The sequence below is a fragment of the Oncorhynchus nerka genome, linkage group LG28, assembly GCF_034236695.1.
Source record: "Oncorhynchus nerka isolate Pitt River linkage group LG28, Oner_Uvic_2.0, whole genome shotgun sequence".
Classification (NCBI taxonomy): Eukaryota; Metazoa; Chordata; class Actinopteri; order Salmoniformes; family Salmonidae; genus Oncorhynchus; species Oncorhynchus nerka.
Genome location: NC_088423.1, coordinates 60397880 through 60419951, shown reverse-complemented (window position 1 = coordinate 60419951; position 22072 = coordinate 60397880). Strand labels below are relative to the sequence as shown.

The 22072-nt window shown below is 47.6% G+C and overlaps 1 pseudogene; it reads left to right on the top strand.

Moving 5' to 3' along the window:
* LOC115113458 (neuron navigator 2-like) overlaps nt 1-22072 on the top strand; it is a 144595-nt pseudogene that overhangs the window by 109893 nt on the left and 12630 nt on the right.

Sequence of the window (22072 nt, the reverse complement as noted above, 5' to 3'; positions counted from 1 at the left end):
TCTCTGTCCAACTCGGCATTCGTCCCCACCCTCCAGGTTCCCACCGCCTCCCAGGAACTCTGGCCAGGTAAGAGAGTGTGTGTGATGGCTATTTTTCCTTTTGAAAATGGGCTAATCTACATCTTCAGAAGGATACTAGATTTTAAATATGGACAAGAACCTTATATTCTCAGTTGGTCTGTGATATTTCTCTCTGTCTCTCTCTCTCTGTCTCTCCGTCTCTGTGTGTGTGGGGGGGGGACTATCCCCCATATGGCTGTGTGAACATGTTTAGACGGCTGTGGTCAGTCTAAGTCTCTCACCAGTTCGCTCTGTCTGCAGTCCTGTCCAGAACAGACATACTGTGGGTTTAAGGCAACTTCAAAGCTTCCGAGCCTCGGCACTTAAGCTACAGACTGCAGTGCTTGTGATAGATATCAGATCTGCATGATGATAGTTTGTTAATGTAAGGTCCCCCAGTATGTTGTAAAGGGCCGTGTGTGTGTGTGTGTTTGAAGTATGATTCATGACATCATCCTGTCTGCAGATGAGGGACAGATGCTTCCTGGGGCTTAAGCCAAAGTCAGTGAGGACACGCTGATGTGTTTCAGTGTGTGCGTCTGTAGCGACAGGGCTGCGTGTGTCTATCACATTAGAGGTGACGGATCTGTCCCTGGATGACACTAATCCAAACACCAGGAGACAATAGCAGCTGTGTGTGTGTGTGTGTGTGTGTGTGTGTGGGCACGCGCGCTTGTGCGTGGTCTTGAATAGTTGTCAAGGCAGCTTTTAACTCTTTCTCCTCCCTGTAGTCCTGTCTCATCCATAGTCTCCCTAGAGATCACTCTAGTCTCTCTTGCAGCCCCCCCCCCCCCCCACATACACACACACACATACTCTAGTCTCCCGGGCGACCACCCCCCCCCCCCGTCGCCTACCCCGCTTCAGGGTTGGGGATAGACAAACACAGCCTGTATAATTGTTCAAAGTGGGGTTAAAGACTAGTGTGTGTGTGTTGTAGAACCTTCCTGTTCAAGGTTAGTCTCCTGTTCAAGGTTAGTTGTTTTGACGGACAGCCTCCAGTCAGTGTGTGTGTGTGAGACTGAGATTTCCAGGCAGCTCGGGGCTCTATGCTGCTGCCCGACTGTGAGCCGAGTCGTACATTCACCCTGCCTCTGAGCAGGGCTTTTCTCCCTGGTGCAGAGAGCGACTGTGTGTTATCACCCGGGAATTACGCTCACACATAAAATATCCCTCCCGTCTCCGTGGGTTCACCAGCTTGTACGGTCACGGAGCTTTAGCCAGGCTAGTAGGGCGTCTACACTGTCAGGGGATTCCTATTCCGAGCCAGAGTGAGCGATACATTGCCGTCGTCCGTCTCGAGCAGCGCTCTCCAACCCTGTTCCTCGGAGAGCTACCCTCCTGTAGGTTTTGGCGCCAACCCCAGTATCTAACCCGATTCAGCTTATCGACCAGATGATTATCAGAAGCAGGCGTGCTAGATTAGGGTTGGAGGGAAAAGGTACAGGACTGTAGGAAGTGGGTTGGAGAGCCCTGGTCGAGCGTATGTGTCGCTTCATAGAGGAATGGTAATGAAATGTGAAATATTCACAATATTCGGCCGATTCCTCGGCTGGAAATAAGACAAAGGCTCTGAAGTAGAAAATGTAACACTGATTTAATTGGAGAGTCCTCTTCGGTTGCGCCCATTCAACCACACACTGAACCATTGTTCAACTCCGTTTACAAATGAGGTATCTGTTTATTAAAGGCACATTTTGTACCGTTTTTCTTTTTTTAAACGAATCCCTTTTGGGTATACCCTTGCCGCTCTTCTCTTTTGTCGTGGCTGGCATGTCACCTCTCCTCTCTTTACCCTGGTTAAAATGGTGCTGTTTAATTCCAGCTATCTTTTTCTCCTTTCTCTCCCAGCTGGGATGACAGCAGCTCAGTGAGCAGTGGCGTCAGTGACACCGTCGACACAGATGACATCAACACCAGCTCCTCCATCAGCTCCTACGCCAACACACCGGCCGCACAGCGCAAGGCCCTCAACGGACAGGTCGGTGTGGAGGCTAGACACAAGCACGTATGCGTGAACGGCACCCACACACACACACACACACACACACACAAGTGCACGCACACACACACACACACACACACACATACACACACACGAATACAGCCCCAGGCGCTGAACGGACTCACAGATAAACTCTCAAGTACAGTCTCACAGTCCCGCCCTCCCCCCCCTCTTTCTCCTCTCCCCCGTCCCTTCTCTCTCCCCCTTAGCTCCGAGCGTGTTAATGATATTGGCATCCCTCACAGTTCGGAAGGGAATTATGAGCCTATGGTGGCAGACCTGGGAACTGACTAGACTAAAGGCGGATGTTTTGAACTGGCCTCAAGTCATTAAATACCCATTTTAAGAAGCCACCTTTAGACCAACTTTCTGAGCGGTGATTCTACCCTCAGCTCGTTTTTGGGTGGCTTTGGGAAAGGGGTTGGGTGTCTGGATAACGCGCCCCCACTATACAATAACACTCGTTTAATATACTGGTTATTTGATGTAGGATAACTGAGGTGGCACAAAGACCGTCACTCTCCCAGTAGTAGTTGACCGGACACCTAGATGAACATAGTCTCTTTCTGTCGAAACTGCCTCCAGGTTGGATCCACATAGAGCGGAGGTTATCGTATGCTGAGTAGTGTGTCGCATATGGTCAGTATACTCTCATACCACTATCATCACAGCCCTACAGGCACATGTGGAGGTTACTAACTTCAGCCCGATTTAGCCGTTTATTCCCATATATACCGGAGCACCATAAAATAGATCACTCTTCTCTCATCTTGGGGCGGCAGGGTAGCCTAGTGGTTATAGTGTTGGACTAGTAACCGGAAGGTTGAAAGTTCAAACCCCCGAGCTGACAAGGTACAAATCTGTCGTTCTGCCCCTGAACAGGCAGTTAACCCACTGTTCCTAGGCCGTTATTGAAAATAAGAATTTGTTCTTAACTGACTTGCCTAGTTAAATAAAGGTAACATAAAAAATAAAAATCCTCTGTGTGCCCCCCCCCTTCCACCAGCCGGTAACGGATGCTGAGAAGCACTCGTCCTCCACCACCCTGAACCCCGCCTGGTCAGGTGACGAGGTCAAGAGGTCAGACGGGTTGTCGGACAGTGAGGTCAGCAGGATGGACCAGGGCTCCAAGTGGGCCCGCCGGAACCCCTCGGACGTGTCCGACGAGTCGGATAAGGTGGGCTCGGGGCGGAGGACTCCCTCAATGACACACACAGGGTCCTGGAAGGGGGGCATGAGTGCTCAGGTAGGGGTGACCAGCCCCAGGACTAAAGCTACTGGAACATCAGGGTCCGCTGTGATGAAGACCCACAGTGCAGGTAATGGGTGTTTTCTGTCCTGGCAGTGTTTTGCTGTCTCTGTAATTGTCTCATTTGCGGTTTGGGTTCCTGTGCGGGCTCGTGTTTCCTCGTCTCTGGCAATGCCTCGCCTTATGTCCGTCTGTGTGAATCTGTGTGTATGTGTATACACAGATACAGTGCAATACTGTACGTCTCCCTCTCTTCTATGTGTGTCTCTCTCTCTCGCCCTCTGTGAGTGTGTCTGTGTCGTCTTCTCTCGTGTGTTGTCTGAATCTTGAGCCGTTAACCTTCTCAAACACCACAACTATGACAAACTCTCCTCTGACCTAAACTCCTGCTGTGTGTCCCGCCCTGTGTACCTGTAGGTAAAACAGACGACGTCAAGGTGTCCGAGAAGGGCCGCCTCTCCCCTCGCTCCAACGGCCTCCGCCGCTCGCCCTCCGACGCCGGGCGCAGCAGTGACGACGAGGCCAAGAGAAACACACCCTCTTCCACCTCCGCCGCTGCCTCCGCCCGCACGTCCCACACACACCCCCTCACACACGCCCTGTCCGAACCCCACTCCCAGTCTCACACACTGACCTCCCGCACCCCCACCAGCACATTTGGCTTCAAGAAGCAGAGTTCCGGGATGGTTACTATGGTTACCACCAGTGGCGCCACCATCACGAGTGGGTCAGCTACTCTTGGGAAGATGCCCAAGTCCGGGACGAGATCCTTAGCCGTTGGGATAAAGGTCGGAGGTCAAGATGTGGGGTCCGGTCTAGGTCACCATGACGACGGGTACCTCCAGGTGAGCACCCGCTCCACACTGCAGTACCGGAGCCTCCCAAGACCCAGCCGGTCCGGCGCCGCCGCGCGTAACGGAAACCGGTCGTCGACCAGCAGCATCGAAGCGGCTGTGCTTTCCGTTACCACTCACAGTAAAAGCAGAGACACGGGAAACACTGGGAAAATGAATGGAAGTGGGACTGGGGTCTCGCCAGCCAATCAGACGGATCGAGAGAAGGGCGTGTCAGAGGGCGTGGACAACCTGAGGGGAGGGGCTTCCACCGTACCTCTCACAGGGAGACAGCAGGTTGCCTCACCCACACTGCGCAGGTGAACAGACTCACACACACACACTCACATACATAGATATATAATGTCACTCACACTTAAACGTGGTCATTAATGACACCCATTGACAGTACAGTGTCTGAAACCTATTCCTAGTGTGATGCAACACACACACACACACACACACACACACACTCATTCACATCCATACACAAAGGTCACATCAGTCCACCGTATGAAAACGAACCCTTCAGCATTTCTGTTCAGCAGCCAGGTTTGAGCCCACACTTTTTCATAGTGCCAAGTCTTTGTATGTGCACAGTAACACGAGCGGAGTCTTACCTCACCACTGCTGGGCTGGCTCATTAATCTCTCTGGGTAATAAGGCTTTGAAGACCCGGCTCTATATTATCACCCTGCCTACCGTCTTAACCGCCAACGCGCTCTGGTCACGTCCCAAATGTGGTGCGCTAAATGAGGATTAGGGAGCCATTTGGGATGGAGCCACTGTCTTTTGGCTTAAGGCAAGGGGGTATGCTAACGTGATGCTTCAAACGTTACTCAGATATAATCCCCCAAGCCTTTACTCAATAGTGTGAAATAGGGGCGGTTACTAGAAATGACTTTAAAACAGAAATGCGTCTACAATACTCTACATGTTTCGTGTCTCTCTCTCTCTCTCTCTCTCTCTCTCTGTGTGTCCGTCTACCTACATTTTATTTACATTTGAGTCATTTAGCAGACGCTCTTATCCAGTGCGGTTTACAGTTAGTGCGTTCATCTTAAAATGGCCAGGTTGGATAACCTAGCCATTCCATAATCATGGGCATTAATAGGGAATTGGTCCCCCCTTTGCTGCTATAACAGCCTCCACTCTTCTGAGAAGGCTTTCCGCTAGATGTTGGAACATTACTGCGGGGACTTGCTTCCATTCAGCCACAAGAGCATTAGTGAGGTCGGGCACTGATGTTGGGCGATTAGGCCTGGCTCGCAGTCGGCATTCCAATTCATCCCGAAGGTATTCGATGGGGTTGAGGTCAGGGCTCTGTGCAGGCCAGTCAAGTTCTTCCACACCGATCTCGACAAATCATTTCTGTATGGACCTCGCTTTGTGCACAGGGGTATTGTCATGCTGAAACAGGGAAGGGACTTCCCCAAACTGTTGCCACAAAGTTGGAAGCACAGAATCGCCTACAATGTCAGTGTATGCTGTATTGTTAAGATTTCCCTTCACTGGAACTAAGGGGCCTGGCCCGAACAATGAAAAACAGACCATTATTCCTCCTCCACCAAGTGTTACAGTTGGCACTATGCATTGGGGCAGGTAGCGTTCTCCTGGTATACGCCGAACCCACATTCATCACTCCAGAAAACGCATTTCCACTGCTCCAATGCATAGTGCCAACTGTAAAGTTTGGTGGAGGAGGAATAATGGTCTGGGGCTGTTTTTCATGGTTTGGGCTAAGCACCTTAGCATTCAATGACATTCTAGGCACAAATTTGTGCTTCCAACTTATCGCAACAGTTTGGGGAAGGATCTTTCCTATGTCAGCATGACAATGACCCCAATGGCGGCAAGCTTTACACCACTCCAGCTGACGCTTGGCTTTGCACATGATCTTAGGCTTGTGTGCTGCTGCTCAGCCATGGAAAACATATTTTATGAAGCTCCCAACGCACAGTTCTTGTACTGAGGACCAACCAAGGACAGGCTATTTTTTTTTTTACTTCAGCCCTCGGCGGTCCCATTCTGTGAGCTTGTGTGTCCTAAAACTTTGCGGCTGTGCCATTGTTTCTCCAAAACGTTTCCACTTCACAATAACAGCACTTACAGTTGAATGGGGAAGCTCGAGCAGGGCAGAAATTTGAGGAACTGACTTGTTGGAAAGGTGGCATCCTATGACGGTGCCACGTTGAACGTCACTGAGCTCTTCAGTAAGGCCATTGTACTGCCAATATTTGTCTATGGAGATTGCATGGCTGTGTGCTCAATTTTATACACCAGTCAGCAACGTGTGTGGCTGAAATAGCCGAGTTCACAAATGTTCCTTAATAAAGTAGCTATCAGCCAAGTCAGAGCTAGTAAGAGGGAAGAATGAAGCGTGAGTGTTCGTCCACGAAAGGCTTTTTTGTTGTGAGGGTGCTGTGCTGTGTGATAATTTAAGAGACTCTTTGAAGAGATATTTTTTGCAAGTTCTCCTTTTCAACTTTCTCCTTCTCTTCTCCTTCTCCATCAGGTTGTTTGGTGGTAAGTCCACTAAGCAGGTTCCGGTCACCACAGCAGAGAACATGAAGAACTCAACGGTGATCTCCAACCCTCACGCTACCCATGCCGCTCTGGACTCCCCTGGGGGTGTAGGGGGGGAGAGTGAGGGCAGCAGCCCTCTGTACGGAGGACGGAACCTGAGCACGGGCCATAACACGCTGGGTAGCGAACAGGTGAGATAGGCAGACTAGCCAAACCAAATTACATGAGCAGGCAACATTTTTGTGGCCTCTTGATAAGCATCGGTGTCCATGAACAGAGTTTATACTGGCACAAAGAAAATAGCCAACTTCAGCTACCAGCGCCGATCACGATAGGTAGCCCTGTGATACAATAGTTGGCTGTGATAGCAAGCAACCATGTAACTAGCAACAGCAGATCGCGACATGAATAACACTGTAAGAAGGCAGCAGACATGATTTGACCTTGGGGAGTGGAAGCGTAACCATTAAATGTAACATATGAAAATCACTCGATGAATCCAGAATTCCTCCCCCCCCCCCCCCCCCAGAGTGCGTCCAGCCCCGGCTCTGTCTACTCCTCCACGGGGCCCTCCAACAGCCTGACCTGGGGTACCACCATGAGCACTGGCTCCTCTGCCCAGAGCAGGGAGGGTACCCTGGGTGGGCACAGCGGGCACGGTGGCGGGGCGGGAAGCCTGGGCTACCCCTCGGTCAGCAGCATGCACACCAGCAGCGAGTCCATCGACATGAGCGTGAGCAGCGCTGGGCATGGAGGAAGGGACAGCAGGGAGGACACCCTCTCAGCTCTGGGCAGGACCAGCAGCGTCAAGACGGGCATGTCTGAGAGGTGAGGACAGGTGGGGTGGAGGGAGGGAGGGAGGAGGGAAGGGAGGGTTTGAGTGGTAAGAGTGGGATGTTGGGGTATCTGCTCTGATCTTGGTCATCATATCTTTATATGGACAGAAAAAACAAGGAGCCTGTCAGCTGTTGCCATGGCATGCACTGTCATATTGTGTTTGTTCAGTGTGTCGTTATGAAACATCCCCGCGTACACGAATGTGTACGTGACCGGAATGTATCAGCCACATTATCACCAGAGATACTGTCCAAGCATCTCCATGGAAAGCATTGTTGAAGGTATGCCGTCATGCGATGTCATTTCAGATCTATTCTGGTGTTACCTTCTCTGACACATCTCATTATCTTTACTTACTAGACCAGTAGAGGAGATTCATTGGTGAGCATCTGGTGGTGATTTTCGCTTGTGGCAACGGTTGGACTCAATGCGGCTCTCTCCTTCAGAGGATTCTTCTCCCTCTCTTTTCTTTCTAATGTTCTTTCTCTCTTTGTCTGTTGTGCCCCCCTCCCCCTTCCTATCAGCCCCCTGTCCTCCCCCTCCGCTAGCCCTAAATTCAACCGAAACACCTTACCTCGGAAACAGGAAAGGTAAAAGTGTGTGTGTGTGTGTGTGTGTGTGTGTGTGTGTGTGTGTGTGTGTGTGTGTTACAGGCTCTCAGTCCCCCATCGCTGTTTATATGCTGCCATCTTGTGGCCAAACTTAGACTTGGAGCTTGATAAAATTTAAAAACACCAATCACTGCTATGACATGATACAACACTAAGATGTGTCACATTTTTTCAGAAAAGCGATAGCATATACAGTACCAGTCAAAAGTTTGGACACACCTACTCATTCCAGAGTTATTATTTATTTTTACTATTTTCTACAGTGTAGAGTAATAGTGAAGACATCAAAACTATGAAGTAACACATATGGAATCATGTAGTAACCAAAAAAGTGTTAAACAAATCAAAATATATTTTATATTAGAACTTCTTCAAAGTAACCAGCTTAGCCTTGATGACAGCTTTGCACAATCTTGGCATTCTCTCAACCAGCTTCATGAAGTAGTCACCTGGAATGCATTTCAATTAACAGTGGTGTTAAAAGTTAATTTGTGGAATTTCTTTCCTGAATGCGTTTGAGCCAATCAGTTCTGTTGTGACATAATAGGGGTGGTATACAGAAGATAGCAGAAGATAGCCCTATTTGGTAAAAGACCAAGTCCATATTATGGCAAGATCACCTCAAATAATCATTACTTTAAGACATGAAGGTCAGTCAATATGGAACATTTCAAGAACTTTGAAAGTTTCTTCAAGTGCAGTTGCAAAAACCATCAAACGCTATGATGATACTGGCTCTCATGAGGACCGCCACAGGAAAGGAAGACCCCGAGTTACCTCTGCTGCAGAGGATAAGTTCATTAGAGATACAAGCCTCAGAAATTGCAGCCCAAATAAATGCTTCACAGAGTTCAAGTAACAGACACATCTCAACATCAACTGTTCAGAGGAGACTGCGTGAATCAGGCCTTCGTGTTTGAATTGCTGCAAAGAAACCACTACTAAAGGACACCAATAATAAGAAGAGACTTGCTTGGGCCAAGGAACACGAGCAATGGACATTAGACCAGTGGTTGGTTGTAACCGCCGTGTCTTTGTGAGACGCAGACTAGGTGAACGGATGATCTCTGCATGTGTGGTTAACCAGCATGGCTACCACAGCGTTCTGAAGCGATACGCCATCCCATACTTTGAAGAATCTAAAATATATTTTGATTTGTTTTAACACTTTTTTTGGTCACTACATGTGTTATTTGATGATATTTGATGTCTTCACTATTATTCTACAATGTAGAAAATAGTACAAATAAAGAAAAACCCTGAAATTAGTATGTATGTCCAAACTTTTGACTGGCACTGTAAATATTTTTTACAATTGCAATAGTACACTATCCACATTCCTCCTTTCCTCTCCTCCTTTCTTCTCCTCTCCCTGAAGTGTTTTTCTCTGCCAATCCCGCAGGGGTCCACACAGTGATAGAAACACTCTGCCCAGGAAGGGACTCAGGTACCTACTGTATGACCACTCAGGCACTGTCTGCCATGCTTAGCACCCTCCTCTCTCTCTCTCTCTCTCTCTCTCTCTCTCTCTCTCTCTCTCTCTCTCTCTCTCTCTCTTTCCCTTTCTCACAGCTTCAGCTACACCAATGCTGGTGTCGTTGTTATTCTTTTTTTGCACTTGGCACAATGTTGTGTTGCGCTCCAGTGTAAAGGCACGTCACCTGTCACTACTGTATGTGCGGAGTTGTCATGGTTTCACGTCATACGCACTTTGATTTTCGGGCACCGTTTTGGATTTCTTTTGGACACCGTTTTGGATTTCTGTTGACTGTCCGCTTGATTTGTGTCGCTCTCGGTTGAAGAGAAGTACTTGCACATTATGTGACATTTTCCTCGGGACATAATAATCAGTTGCTCTTGGTAAAAATCGAATCACTATATGAGGAATCAAAGTTCTGCCCGGTAAAGATGAAATCAGGATGTAAAAACCGCACCGGTTTGCACCCTACTCACAAAACCTTTACCCGCCAACCTATAACCTCTTGTGTTTGGTACTGCAGGTATGCCCCATCGCCCCAGCTGCGAGGTCATGAGGAGGCTGCGCGCGATTGGCTGCGCTCCCATTCGCAGGGCGGGCTGCAAGACTCGACCAGTAACTCCCCCTTCTCACCTGGATCCAGCCTCACCTCACCCTCCGGGACACGCTTCAACTTCGCACAGCTCTGTACGACCCACAGTATAAACACCTTTACAAGCCACTGTACCTGTGTGTGTGAGTGTGTGTAAGCTGACCTGTATAGTTGTGTCCGTTGCAGCGGGTAGCCCCACCACAGCTGCTCAGATAAACCTGGCCAGCCTCCGGAACAACACTCTGACCAATCAGGACATCACCTTTGACCCCTGTGGCGACACCCGCCTGAGGAACTCCTGCGTGTCATTGGACGAGAAGACGCGCACCATGAGCCGCTCTGGTTCCTTCAGAGATGGCTTTGAGGAGGGTGAGTACAGGGAGAAGAGGGAGGGAGGGTAGCGACAAGAGAAGAGAGATGATTACTCATGGTGAAGTCTTCCGTCCTTAGATGGTCAGGGCCCTCCCTATGCTTCCCAGGTGGTGGTGTCAACCACGGTGAGTGTGGATGGTAGCTACAGGGTTGGGGAGCCCTGGTCTAAAGAAATGATGTCAAATGAGGTTTTAACGGTTCTCTATCTCCCACCTGAAAGGATCTCATGTCTCGTGGGTTCCCTGCGTTCGTCAGACAGTTCTGGTTGCGCTTCAGGAAGAACTTGAGGAAGAGCCTGGAGAGAGACGAGACAAGAAAACAGTCAAAACACTCACGCGTCAGTGTTTTTGGGCTCCTGACTGAATAGAGCTGCTTTGAATCGTATAGCAATGCGAGCAGCAACACACTCGTGTGTGTGTGTGTGTGTGTGTGTGTGTGTGTCCCTCTCTTTAGCAGTGTGAGGTAATCCTGTGCTGTGGGGTGTTTAGTCTATCAGGTCTGTCTTCAGTGAACAGCTGTGTGTTAGTATCTAAAGCCAGGAGTTACAGACATGGAATATGTAGTCTGCATGCTGTTCTTTCCTGTGTGTGTGTGTGTGTGTGTATAGACACAAATACTTTGGTGCATGAGTCTCTATTGTGCGCTATTATAGTCTACAATCTCCACTATACTGGAACAGGGGGAGAGAGAGAGAGAGAGAATAAGAAACAGGGAACCCAGTGACACCAAAACAGAGTTGTAAATGCCCTCTGGATAAAGTGTATGTGTGACCTCATTAAGAACCCAGTCGATCCTCACACGTTCCCGCAAAGCATTACTCTACAGGCCCTCCAGTGCCACTGTTTTATCCTCTGTTGTGCCCTTCCTCTCTCTCTCTCTCTTTCTCTCTTCTCTCTCTCTTCTCTCTTTCTCTCTTCTCCTCTCTCTTCTCCTCTCTCTCTCTCTCTCTCTTCTCTTCTCTTCTCCTCTCTCTTCTCCTCTCTCTCTCTCTCTTCTCCTCTCTTCTCCTCTCTCTCTCTCTCTTCTCCTCTCTCTCTCTCTCTCTCTCTCTTCTCCTCTCTCTCTCTCTCTCTCTCTCTCCCCTCTCTCTCTCTCTCTTCTCCCTCTCTCTCTCTCTCTCTCTTCTCTCTCTCTCTCTCTCTCTCTCTCTCTCTCTCTCTTCTCCTCTCTCTCTCTCTCTCTCTCTCTCTCTCTCTCCTCTCTCTCTCTCTCTCTCTCTCTCTCTCTCTCTCTTCTCTCTCTCTCTCTCTCTCTCTCTCTCTCTCTCTCTCTCTCTCTCTCTCCTCTCTCTCTCTTCTCCTCTCTCTCTCTTCTCCTCTCTCTCTCTCTCTCTTCTCCTCTCTCTCTCTCTTCTCCTCTCTCTCTCTCTTCTCCTCTCCTCTCTCTCTCTCTTCTCCTCTCTCTCTTCTCCTCTCTCTCTCTCTTCTCAATTCCATTCTTCCCTCCAGGGTTTAAAAACCCAGAATAATTGCATCAAGAAACATGAGGACATGCAGGAAAGCGTATGTGTGTTGAGTGTGTGGGTGTGTTCATATTAGTATGTTATTGTGTGTGTGTGTTCATATGTTTTCCTGGTGATAAGTTACTTTAATGTTATTAATTGTGGTCTGGGACATGTATAGCAGCACACTTTAAGTTGCCCTATGTTGAGACGACTACACTTACACACGGTGTCACTTGACCTAGAAATGTAGCTATTGTTTATTAACCATCCCTCACACACACACAGGATGAGTCAGTAATTTCATAGATGGCCAGATTCAAGGGGAACTCTCTTTGAATGGAACTGAATGAATCTTTCAGGACAGTTTGCCTACCATTACGTAGGCGGGGTACCGCCTTATTTTTATAGGCCTTTTGCGCCCCTCCCGGAATATAATCTAGGGGAAACACCTCTCGTGCGTAGACCTTCTTCCTGGTCTCCTCTATGACATCTCTATCTGATCCTAGCCTTCTAGCCTGTAGACAGGAAACCACCGAAATTATATGCAGGACACGCTCTTACTGCATTGTGTCTGGACGTTGGTGTTAAGATCAGAGACGGAGTTGTTAGTCAATAAGATAAACCCTCTCCCATCATAACCCTGTACAGTACTGTGTGGAGGCTAGACACGCGCACACACACTAACACACACACAGTATACCGCCGTATGTGTTAGCGGTCTCTATATAGGGCTGTTATTAGGACTTTCACCACCGTGGCGGCTGGTCGAGTCAGGGCAAGTGAGAGGGGGTGCATAATGGGTGGGTGACTGGTGGATGGAGCGAGGTGGTTGGTGGGAAGAAGGGATTTGCATCTTAGGGAGATTGTCGGGGCTCAAATGTGTTATGGCGTGCGGTAGTTTTTCTAGATTTAGAGATCGTTCGTATTTTTCCCTCGTTTGGTCACGAACATGCGCGCAAGTGTGTCTGATGTGTGTGTGTGTTTACTACAGCACCTTTATGTAGTGTGTGTTGTGTACAGTACTGAGGCCTCGTCCCTCTTTTGTCCTGTGGCTTTGTCTCTGCAGTTCACGGCTCCTCCCTGTCTCTGGTCTCCAGTACCTCCTCTATCTACTCTACGGTGAGTCCGAACAAATTTTCGTTTAGATTTAAATATCGCTCCTAACGCCCAAATGGTAAAGCTGTCACTGTTCCGCTAGTTTACTGTTTTGCTCTATATGTACCGTGTATGTTTGTTCAGGAGTTGTAGTAGTCAATGTTTTAATACCACATGAATGCCTCATATAAAGACCCCAACTCACTAACCAGGCCAGGTTGGTCTAATGCATTTATGTAACTGTTCGGAAAGCTCATCTTAAATCAGTTGTTTAAGGTAGAAAGTCACCAGAGTCCTTTGAAATGAGAGTTTCTGCTTGACACTGATCTAATGTCAGTTTTGTGTTTCTCTTCCTACTGGTTAATGTTAGGATTTAGGCTACGGTAAGTTGATCCTAGATCTGTGCTTGGGGGCAACTTTTGTCCTTTACCTGAGATAGAGGCGTGGCTGCTCTTACTCAGATCCGGGGAGATTCACGCCCACACACAGCCCAGCCAATCAGTAAAACGTTTTTTAAGGTGGCCCCTCCCCTCCCCATCGCCAGGTACACTCCCCGAAGCAGGTGTCGGGGCAGGGTTTGTGTTGTAGAAAGAGTGAGAAAGAAAAGAGAAGACGTGCGACTGAGCTCTCAGACGAGTTGAAACTGCAGAGCAGATCTGTGGCAGATCACTCAGGAGACAGAGAGAGAGAGATTTACCAAAGGAGGGGAAAAGAGGATTAGGAGTTACAGAAGCTATCAAGATGATGACCGCTTTAACCATGACAGGAGCGGTCACAGCTTGGGACGTACGCACGGTAGGGATGGGATGGAGGAAGAGGAGAGGAGGATGTTCCAGATTCAGACAGATTGGGACGTACGCACGGTAGGGGTGTGATGGAGGAAGAGGAGAGGAGGATGTTCCAGATTCAGACAGCTTGGGATGTACGCACGGTAGGGGTGGGATGGAGGAAGAGGAGAGGAGGATGTTCCAGATTCAGACAGATTGGGGATTTGTTTCTTTTCAACAACCGTTTTGAAATTAATTGTTTTTTTAAAATGAAAATAACGACGATTCAGTGGAAAGGAGGATGATGATGATGATGATGATGATTCTTTAGCAATTGTAGCGCCGTCATGTGTTTTTTTTGATCGACTGCTATTGACTTGGGGTCACAGCGAGAGAAAGATCCTTTTTTTTCCTGTCAGTTTTGTTTTGTCTGTGATGAATATGAGAGAGAGGTCTGTTTGTGTGTCTTAGATTGTTTGGCTATGCCTCCGATTTATCGCTTCATCCCCCAACCTTAACCATGAGGATGGAAATGCTGAACTGAACTTAGGTTCGTGTCTAGGAAGCAACTGTGAACGACAGCTCTGTTTGTGTGTGTAGACGCTGTGTTGACAGGCTGCACTTTGTCACCGCCCCATCACACTTGCGTGAGAGTGGAACAAAGCGCATGTACACACACACACAGCTTTGTTTTTTATGAATTGTCTGGACTTTTTTCCAACGTGAAAATTCGTATTTTCACTAACCCCTAACCCTAACCCTTAATCTAACCTTAACCCCAAACCCCTAACCTTAACACTAAACCTAACCCTTAAGCCTAAAATAGCGTTTTAACAAATTCAGGACATGAAACATGTGTGTTCTTGTTTTTCTTCCTTGTCAGGGCGTTCTGGTGACTGGTCAGGGCGTTCTGGTGACTGGTCAGGACGTTCTGGTGACTGGTCAGGACGTTCTGGTGACTGGTCAGGACGTTCTGGTGACTGGTCAGGACGTTCTGGTGACTGGTCAGGACGTTCTGGTGACTGGTCAGGACGTTCTGGTGACTTGTCAGGACGTTCTGGTGACTGGTCAGGACGTTCTGGTGACTGGTCAGGACGTTCTGGTGACTGGTCAGGACGTTCTGGTGACTGGTCAGGGAGTTCTGGTGACTGGTCAGGGCGTTCTGGTGACTGGTCAGGGCGTTCTGGTGACTGGTCAGGGAGTTCTGGTGACTGGTCAGGACGTTCTGGTGACTGATCAGGACGTTCTGGTGACTGGTCAGGACGTTCTGGTGACTGGTCAGGACGTTCTGGTGACTGGTCAGGGAGTTCTGGTGACTGATCAGGACGTTCTGGTGACTGATCAGGACGTTCTGGTGACTGGTCAGGGAGTTCTGGTGACTGGTCAGGGAGTTCTGGTGACTGATCAGGATGTTCTGGTGACTGGTCAGGACAAGCAAACCTGTCAGAGCAGCTCTTAACACATTACAGCGCAGGACCAGGGGGTGAAAAAAACATTATTAATTGAAGTTTGTTATGTCACAATAACACGGCCACTACAGGTTCCTTTATTTTGGTTGACATCAGGGCCTACCTAGCAACCGCCCACACACTGCACAGGAAATCACAGGTAGACAATACAGAGATATGTAGGAACAGAATAGGGTCGATTGGTGTTTTGGTTTGAAAATGTAGACTGTCACTGTGTGGAGACGTACCTGTAAAGGGGGGGTATTGTGTGTTTGGGTTGGTCTGTGTGTATGGGGTTTACATGCATGCATGCCTTTGCGTATGTACACAGTATATACTGTATGCGAGCAAGTGTGTGTGGGCATGAGGCCATATATGTCTGCTTGCGCGTTTGTGGTTTCTCCTGTGTTACCATTGTTCAGAGTGTGACTATGGGGAGACAATGCCTCTCAGCAGAAAGACACACTCTGCCTCCTCCCACCAACGCTCTCTAAAACGCCTCCAGGAGCATACATCTCTGCTTTCCAGACCCATTACACCAGACATCTATAATCACCATGTTTCTGTAACTTATAAATCATCCGGGAGTTTGAACGAGAGAAAAAACACAGAGCCTGGAGACAGTGTTCTGGAGCCATGCTGGGCTGGTGTAGTCTGTTACCCCCAGGTGCTGTAGAAGTATATCAACTTTCAACCCTCCCTCCCTTTCAGGCCTGGCTTGAATAATACTGCTTTCTTCCTTTCGATCCATAGATCATCTAATCATTCTCTCATTTTGTCTTCACAGACTGAAGAGAAATCCCAGTCAGAGGTAAGACTTGAACTCCCTTTCACCTTCTTTGTAAAGAAGTGCACTCTTTCCCCCTTTCTTCATTCCCTCTTTCTTTGTGCTTTATCTACCTCTCTCTCTCTCGTTCTGTCTTGTTCTCTCTCGTTCTCTCTCTCTGTCTCTCTCTCGTTCTCTCGTTCTCTCGGTCTCTCGTTCTCTCTCTCTCTCGGTCTCTCGTTCTCTCTCTCTCTCTCGGTCTCTCTCGTTCTCTCTCTCGATCTGTCTTGTTCTCTCTCATTCTCTCTCGTTGTCTCTCTCTCTCTCGTTCTCTCTCTCTGTCTCTCTCTCTCGGTCTCTCTCGTTCTCTCTCGTTCTCTCTCTCTCGGTCTCTCTCGTTCTCTCTGTCTCTCTCGTTCTCTCTCTCGTTCTCTCTCTCTCTCTGTCTCTCTCGTTCTCTATCTCTCGGTCTCTCTCGTTCTCTCTCTCTCTCTTGTTCTCTCTCTCTCTTGTTCTCTCTCTCTCTCGTTCTCTCTCTCTCTCTCGGTCTCTTGTTCTCTCTCTCTCTATCTCTCTCTCTCGTTTTCTCTCTCTCTTGTTCTCTCTCTCTCGTTCTCTCTCTCTCTCTCTCGTTCTCTCTCTCTCTCGTTCTCTCTCTCTCTCGTTCTCTCTCTCTCTCTCGCTCTCTCTCTCTCTCTCATTCTCGTTCTCTCTCTCTTATTCTTGTCTCTGTATTCATATGACATGTTGGAACATGGGGGCGTATTCAGTATTGTGTCTAGTTACACATGTCTGTGTTGTGGGTGACCATGTGACAATAAGCCCTGGTTCCAGACACCTGTGTGCTCCTTTATGAAGCCATGACACATTGCTTCCTTTCCCTAACCCCTTTCTATCAGAGAATAGATCAGGGATTTTTCCCTTGTATTGTCACACCGACACAATCTTCTCAGCCTGTCAAACCTTCTCAGCCCGTTGTGTGTTTTGGTGATGAGGTGTGTTTTTGATGCGTGTTTTATATTTAGATCCGTAAGCTGCGTCGAGAGCTGGATGCCTCCCAGGAAAAAGTCTCGGCCCTGACAACACAGCTGAGTGCTAATGTAAGCACAACAGGAGGGGAAACCTAGATACACACACACACACACACACACACAAATGTGGAAACATACGCCCACACAAACATACAGAGACAAATGTGTAAACACTAGGGCTGTTGCGGTGAATTCTGCCACACCGGCAGTCATGAGTCATGACCGCAGTCAAATCTCACATGACCGTTGAGTCACGGTAAATCTCCTCCTATACTCTTTGTACAACAATGGCGCTGATGCGTTGGTAGTACCCAATTCGCCAATGAGTGTCAGGTCGCTAATGGCCTGGTACTCGGGGTTCTATTGTTCCTCTAACCACTCTGATATTAATGCAAATGCAATCTAAAATCACTTATCTTCAAAACAATATTGTGCTTTTAAAACTCACTGTTAGGCGACATTGTTTGCCCTCACTGTGGTCGATACATTTTTAGGAAAGATGTTCAGCAACAGGTTGAAACTGAGTGGAAAGCATTGTTGTGGATCTTGTTTCAAAGCCAAATCAAATCACATTTTACTGGTCACATACACATGGTTAGCAGATGTTAATGCGACTGTAGCGAAATGCTTGTGCTTCTAGTTCCGACAGTGCAGAAATATCAAACAACTTCACAAGAACTACCTAAAACACACAAATGTAATGGGATGGAATAAGAATATGTACATATAAATATATGGATGAGCAATGGCCGAGCGGCATAGGCAAGATGGTATAAAATACAGTATATACATATGAGATGAGTAATGTAAGATATGTAAACATTATTAAAGTGACATTTTTTTAAAGTGACTATTGATCCGTTTATTAAGTGGCTAATTATTTGAGTCTGTATGTAGGCAGCAGCCTCTCTGTGTTAGTGATGGCTGTTTAACAGTCTGATGGCCTTGAGATAGATGCTGTTTTTCAGTCTCTCGGTCCCAGCTTTGATGCACCTGTACTGACCTCGTCTTCTGGATGGTTGCGGGGTGAACAGGCAGTGGCTCGGGTGTTTGTTGTCCTTGATGGTCTATTTGCCCTTCCTGTGACATTGGGTGCTGTAGGTGTCCTGGAGGGCGGTGATATGTTGTGCAGACCGCACCACCCTCTGGAGAGCTTCGCGGTTGAGGGCGGTGCAGTTACCATACCAGGCGGTGATACGGCCCTACAGGATGCTCTCAATTGTGCATCTGTAAAAGTTTGTCGGGGTTTTAGGTGACAAGCCACAATTCTTCAGCAATCCTGAAGTTGAAGAGGTGCTGTTGCGCCTTCTTTACCACACTGTCTGTGTGGGTGGACCTTTGTCTTAAAACTTTCCACCTTCCCACTGCTGTCTCGTCGATGTAGATAGGGAGGTGCTCCCGCTGTGGTTTCCTAAAGTACATGATCATCTCCTTTGTTTCGTTGACGTTGAGTGAGAGGTTGTTTGCCCTCACCTCGTCCCTGTAGGCTGTCTCGTCATTGTTAGTAATCAAGCCCACTACTGTTGTGTCGTCTGCAAACTTGATGATTGAGTTAGAGGCGGGAATGGCCTTGCAGTCATGGGTGAACAGGGAGTACAGGAAGGGGCAGAGCACGCACATTTTTGTGGGGCCCCAGTGTTGAGGATCAGCGGTGTGGAGATGTTGTTTCCTACCTTCACCACCTGGGGGCGGCCGTCAGAAAGTCCTGGACCTAATTGCACAGGGCGGGGTCGAGACCCAGGGTCTCAAGCTTAATGATGAGCTTGGAAGGTACTATGGTGTTGAATGCTGAGCTGTAGTCAATGAACAGCATTCTTACATACGTATTTATACCTCGTGTCCAGATGGGATAGGGCAGTGTGATGGCAATTGCATCGCCTGTGGACCTGTTGGGGCGGTATGCAAACTGAAGTGGGTCTAGGGTGGCAGGTAAGGTGGAGGTGATATGATCCTTGACTAGTCTCTCAAAGCACTTCATGATAACAGAAGTGAGTGCAATGGGGTGATAGTTATTTAGTTCAGTTACCTTTGCCGCCTTGGGTACAGGAGCAATTTTTTTTAATTTAATTAATTTCACCTTTATTTAACCAGGTAGGCTAGTTGAGAACAAGTTCTCATTTGCAACTGCGACCTGGCCAAGATAAAGCATAGCAGTGTGAACATACAACAGAGTTACACATGGAGTAAACAATTAACAAGTCAATAACACAGTAGAAAAAAAGGGAGTATATATACATTGTGTGCAAAATGCATGAGGAGGTAGGCGAATAATTACAATTTTGCAGATTAACACTGGAGTGATAAATGATCAGATGGTCATGTACAGGTAGAGATATTGGTGTGCAAAAGAGTAGAAAAGTAAATAAATAAAAACAGTATGGGGATGAGGTAGGTAAAAATGGGTGGGCTATTTACCGATAGACTATGTACAGCTGCAGCGATCGGTTAGCTGCTCAGATAGCAGATGTTTGAAGTTGGTGAGGGATATAAAAGTCTCCAACTTCAGCGATTTTTGCAATTCGTTCCAGTCACAGGCAGCAGAGAACTGGAACGAAAGGCGGCCAAATGAGGTGTTGGCTTTAGGGATGATCAGTGAGATACACCTGCTGGAGCGTGTGCTACGGGTGGGTGTTGCCATCGTGACCAGTGAACTGAGATAAGGCGGAGCTTTACCTAGCATGGACTTGTAGATGACCTGGAGCCAGTGGGTTTGGCGACAAATATGTAGCGAGTGCCAGCCGACTAGAGCATACAGGTCGCAGTGGTGGGTGGTATAAGGTGCTTTAGTGACAAAACGGATGGCACTGTGATAAACTGCATCCAGTTTGCTGAGTAGAGTGTTGGAAGAAATTTTGTAGATGACATCGCTGAAGTCGAGGATCGGTAGGATAGTCAGTTTTACTAGGGTAAGTTTGGCGGCGTGAGTGAAGGAGGCTTTGTTGCGGAATAGAAAGCCGACTAGATTTGATTTTCGATTGGAGATGTTTGATATGAGTCTGGAAGGAGAGTTTACAGTCTAGCCAGACACCTAGGTACTTATAGATGTCCACATATTCAAGGTCGGAACCATCCAGGGTGGTGATGCTAGTCAGGCGTGCGGGTGCAGGCAGCGAACGGTTGAAAAGCATGCATTTGGTTTTACTAGCGTTTAAGAGCAGTTGGAGGCCACGGAAGGAGTGTTGTATGGCATTGAAGCTCTTTTGGAGGTTAGATAGCACAGTGTCCAAGGACGGGCCAGAAGTATATAGAATGGTGTCGTCTGCGTAGAGGTGGATCAGGGAATCGCCCGCAGCAAGAGCAACATCATTGATATATACAGAGAAAAGAGTCGGCCCGAGAATTGAACCCTGTGGCACCCCCATAGAGACTGCCAGAGGACCAGACAGCATGCCCTCCGATTTGACACACTGAACTCTGTCTGCAAAGCGTGTGGGGACAGTAGACTGGGATAGGGAGTGATTGAATATGTCCGTAAACACACCAGCCAGCTGGTCTGCGCGTGCTCTGATGACGCGGCTAGGGATGCCATCTGGGCCAGCAGCTTTGCGAGGGTTAAAACAAGGAAATTGACAGAGCTTTCTAAGGTGATGATCATTTCAACACATTTAAGATGTCGCATGTACAACACACAGCCTAATAGCCTACCACATATTACACACGGACTGATTTTTTTGTAAATTATATATATTTTTAAACATATTTTAGATGTCTTTGGTACATAATTGGTCTACTCCAAAATTAAACCAATTCTAATAACCTACTTTGAGTGTGGACTGTGTTATTATGCGTATCGGATGGACTGGTTACCTTGTGCTACACTCCAAACCTTATATCCATGAGTCTGGGAGAGAACGTATAGGCCTAGGCGATGCTGTTGGCTCATTGATTGGGTTGCTTATAGAGTACAGTTAGCCTACAATTATGGTGTATTTGTATTTGATTTTGAATAGCCTAGTAATAAGGCATTTTTTTGATTTTCATAATTAATAGGCTGCCACGTTACCTTTTAGCTACAGAAAATGATGGTTACCCCTAAAAAGAGGAGGATCACAGCTTTCTACTGCTGCTATGTTTATTTTTCAGCTGCTAATGTTAATCACCTTTCTCTGATGTAAAACATGAGTAGTCTACCCAGCATGATTGACACTGTGGGAAAGCGCAGCCTCCATTCACCATTCGAGTACATAAGGAGGAAATTAGGAGGAAATTTTTTTCACCCCCTGCCCTTGCTCCTGCCCATTTGATAATAGCCTATTTGAAATCTTAGTAAAGACAATATTTAAATTGAGAAGAGTGAGAGCATTATCACTTGATAAGAAAAGAGCGTGAGGCAAGGAAAAAAGCTGTTTTTGTGACTTTTTCCAAATCTCCAATATAGTTAGATGTATTCTCATTACTGGCCTCTAACATGCCCAGGGCCCACTTTGGGTCCCAACCCATTGTTTAAGAAACCCCGAGCTAGCTGACTATTTGTAGTAGATGATGACTATATTGGTTTGGTACTGTGTGTGGGTTGTGGTATAAAAATGGACCATTCCCCTTCAACCTTTTTGCTTTGCCTTCTAGTTTTTAAATGGAATGTAGGCTAATCGATGCGCTACATCAGCTGTTGGCTTTGAGATGAGAGAACTGTTGTTATTCGGTAACTCGGTTTGGATTCCTGTCAGTTGCTCTTGTCTTATCTACTACTAGTTCTGTCCTTGGAGCAGATCATCTGGGAGTACAGCTACTGTTGCTCTCATCACTCTCATCCTTTGACAATAAGGATATTTGGCCATTCCAACTAAGTTGAACTATAATATAACCTCTTTGACATTATTCTAACCTGCGTTATTTCCCTGTGCAGGCTCACCTGGTGGCAGCGTTTGAACAGAGCCTGGGTAACATGACCATCAGACTGAAGAGTCTCAGTATGACCGCTGAGCACAAGGTGAGGCATTTTCACAGCACCACGTTACA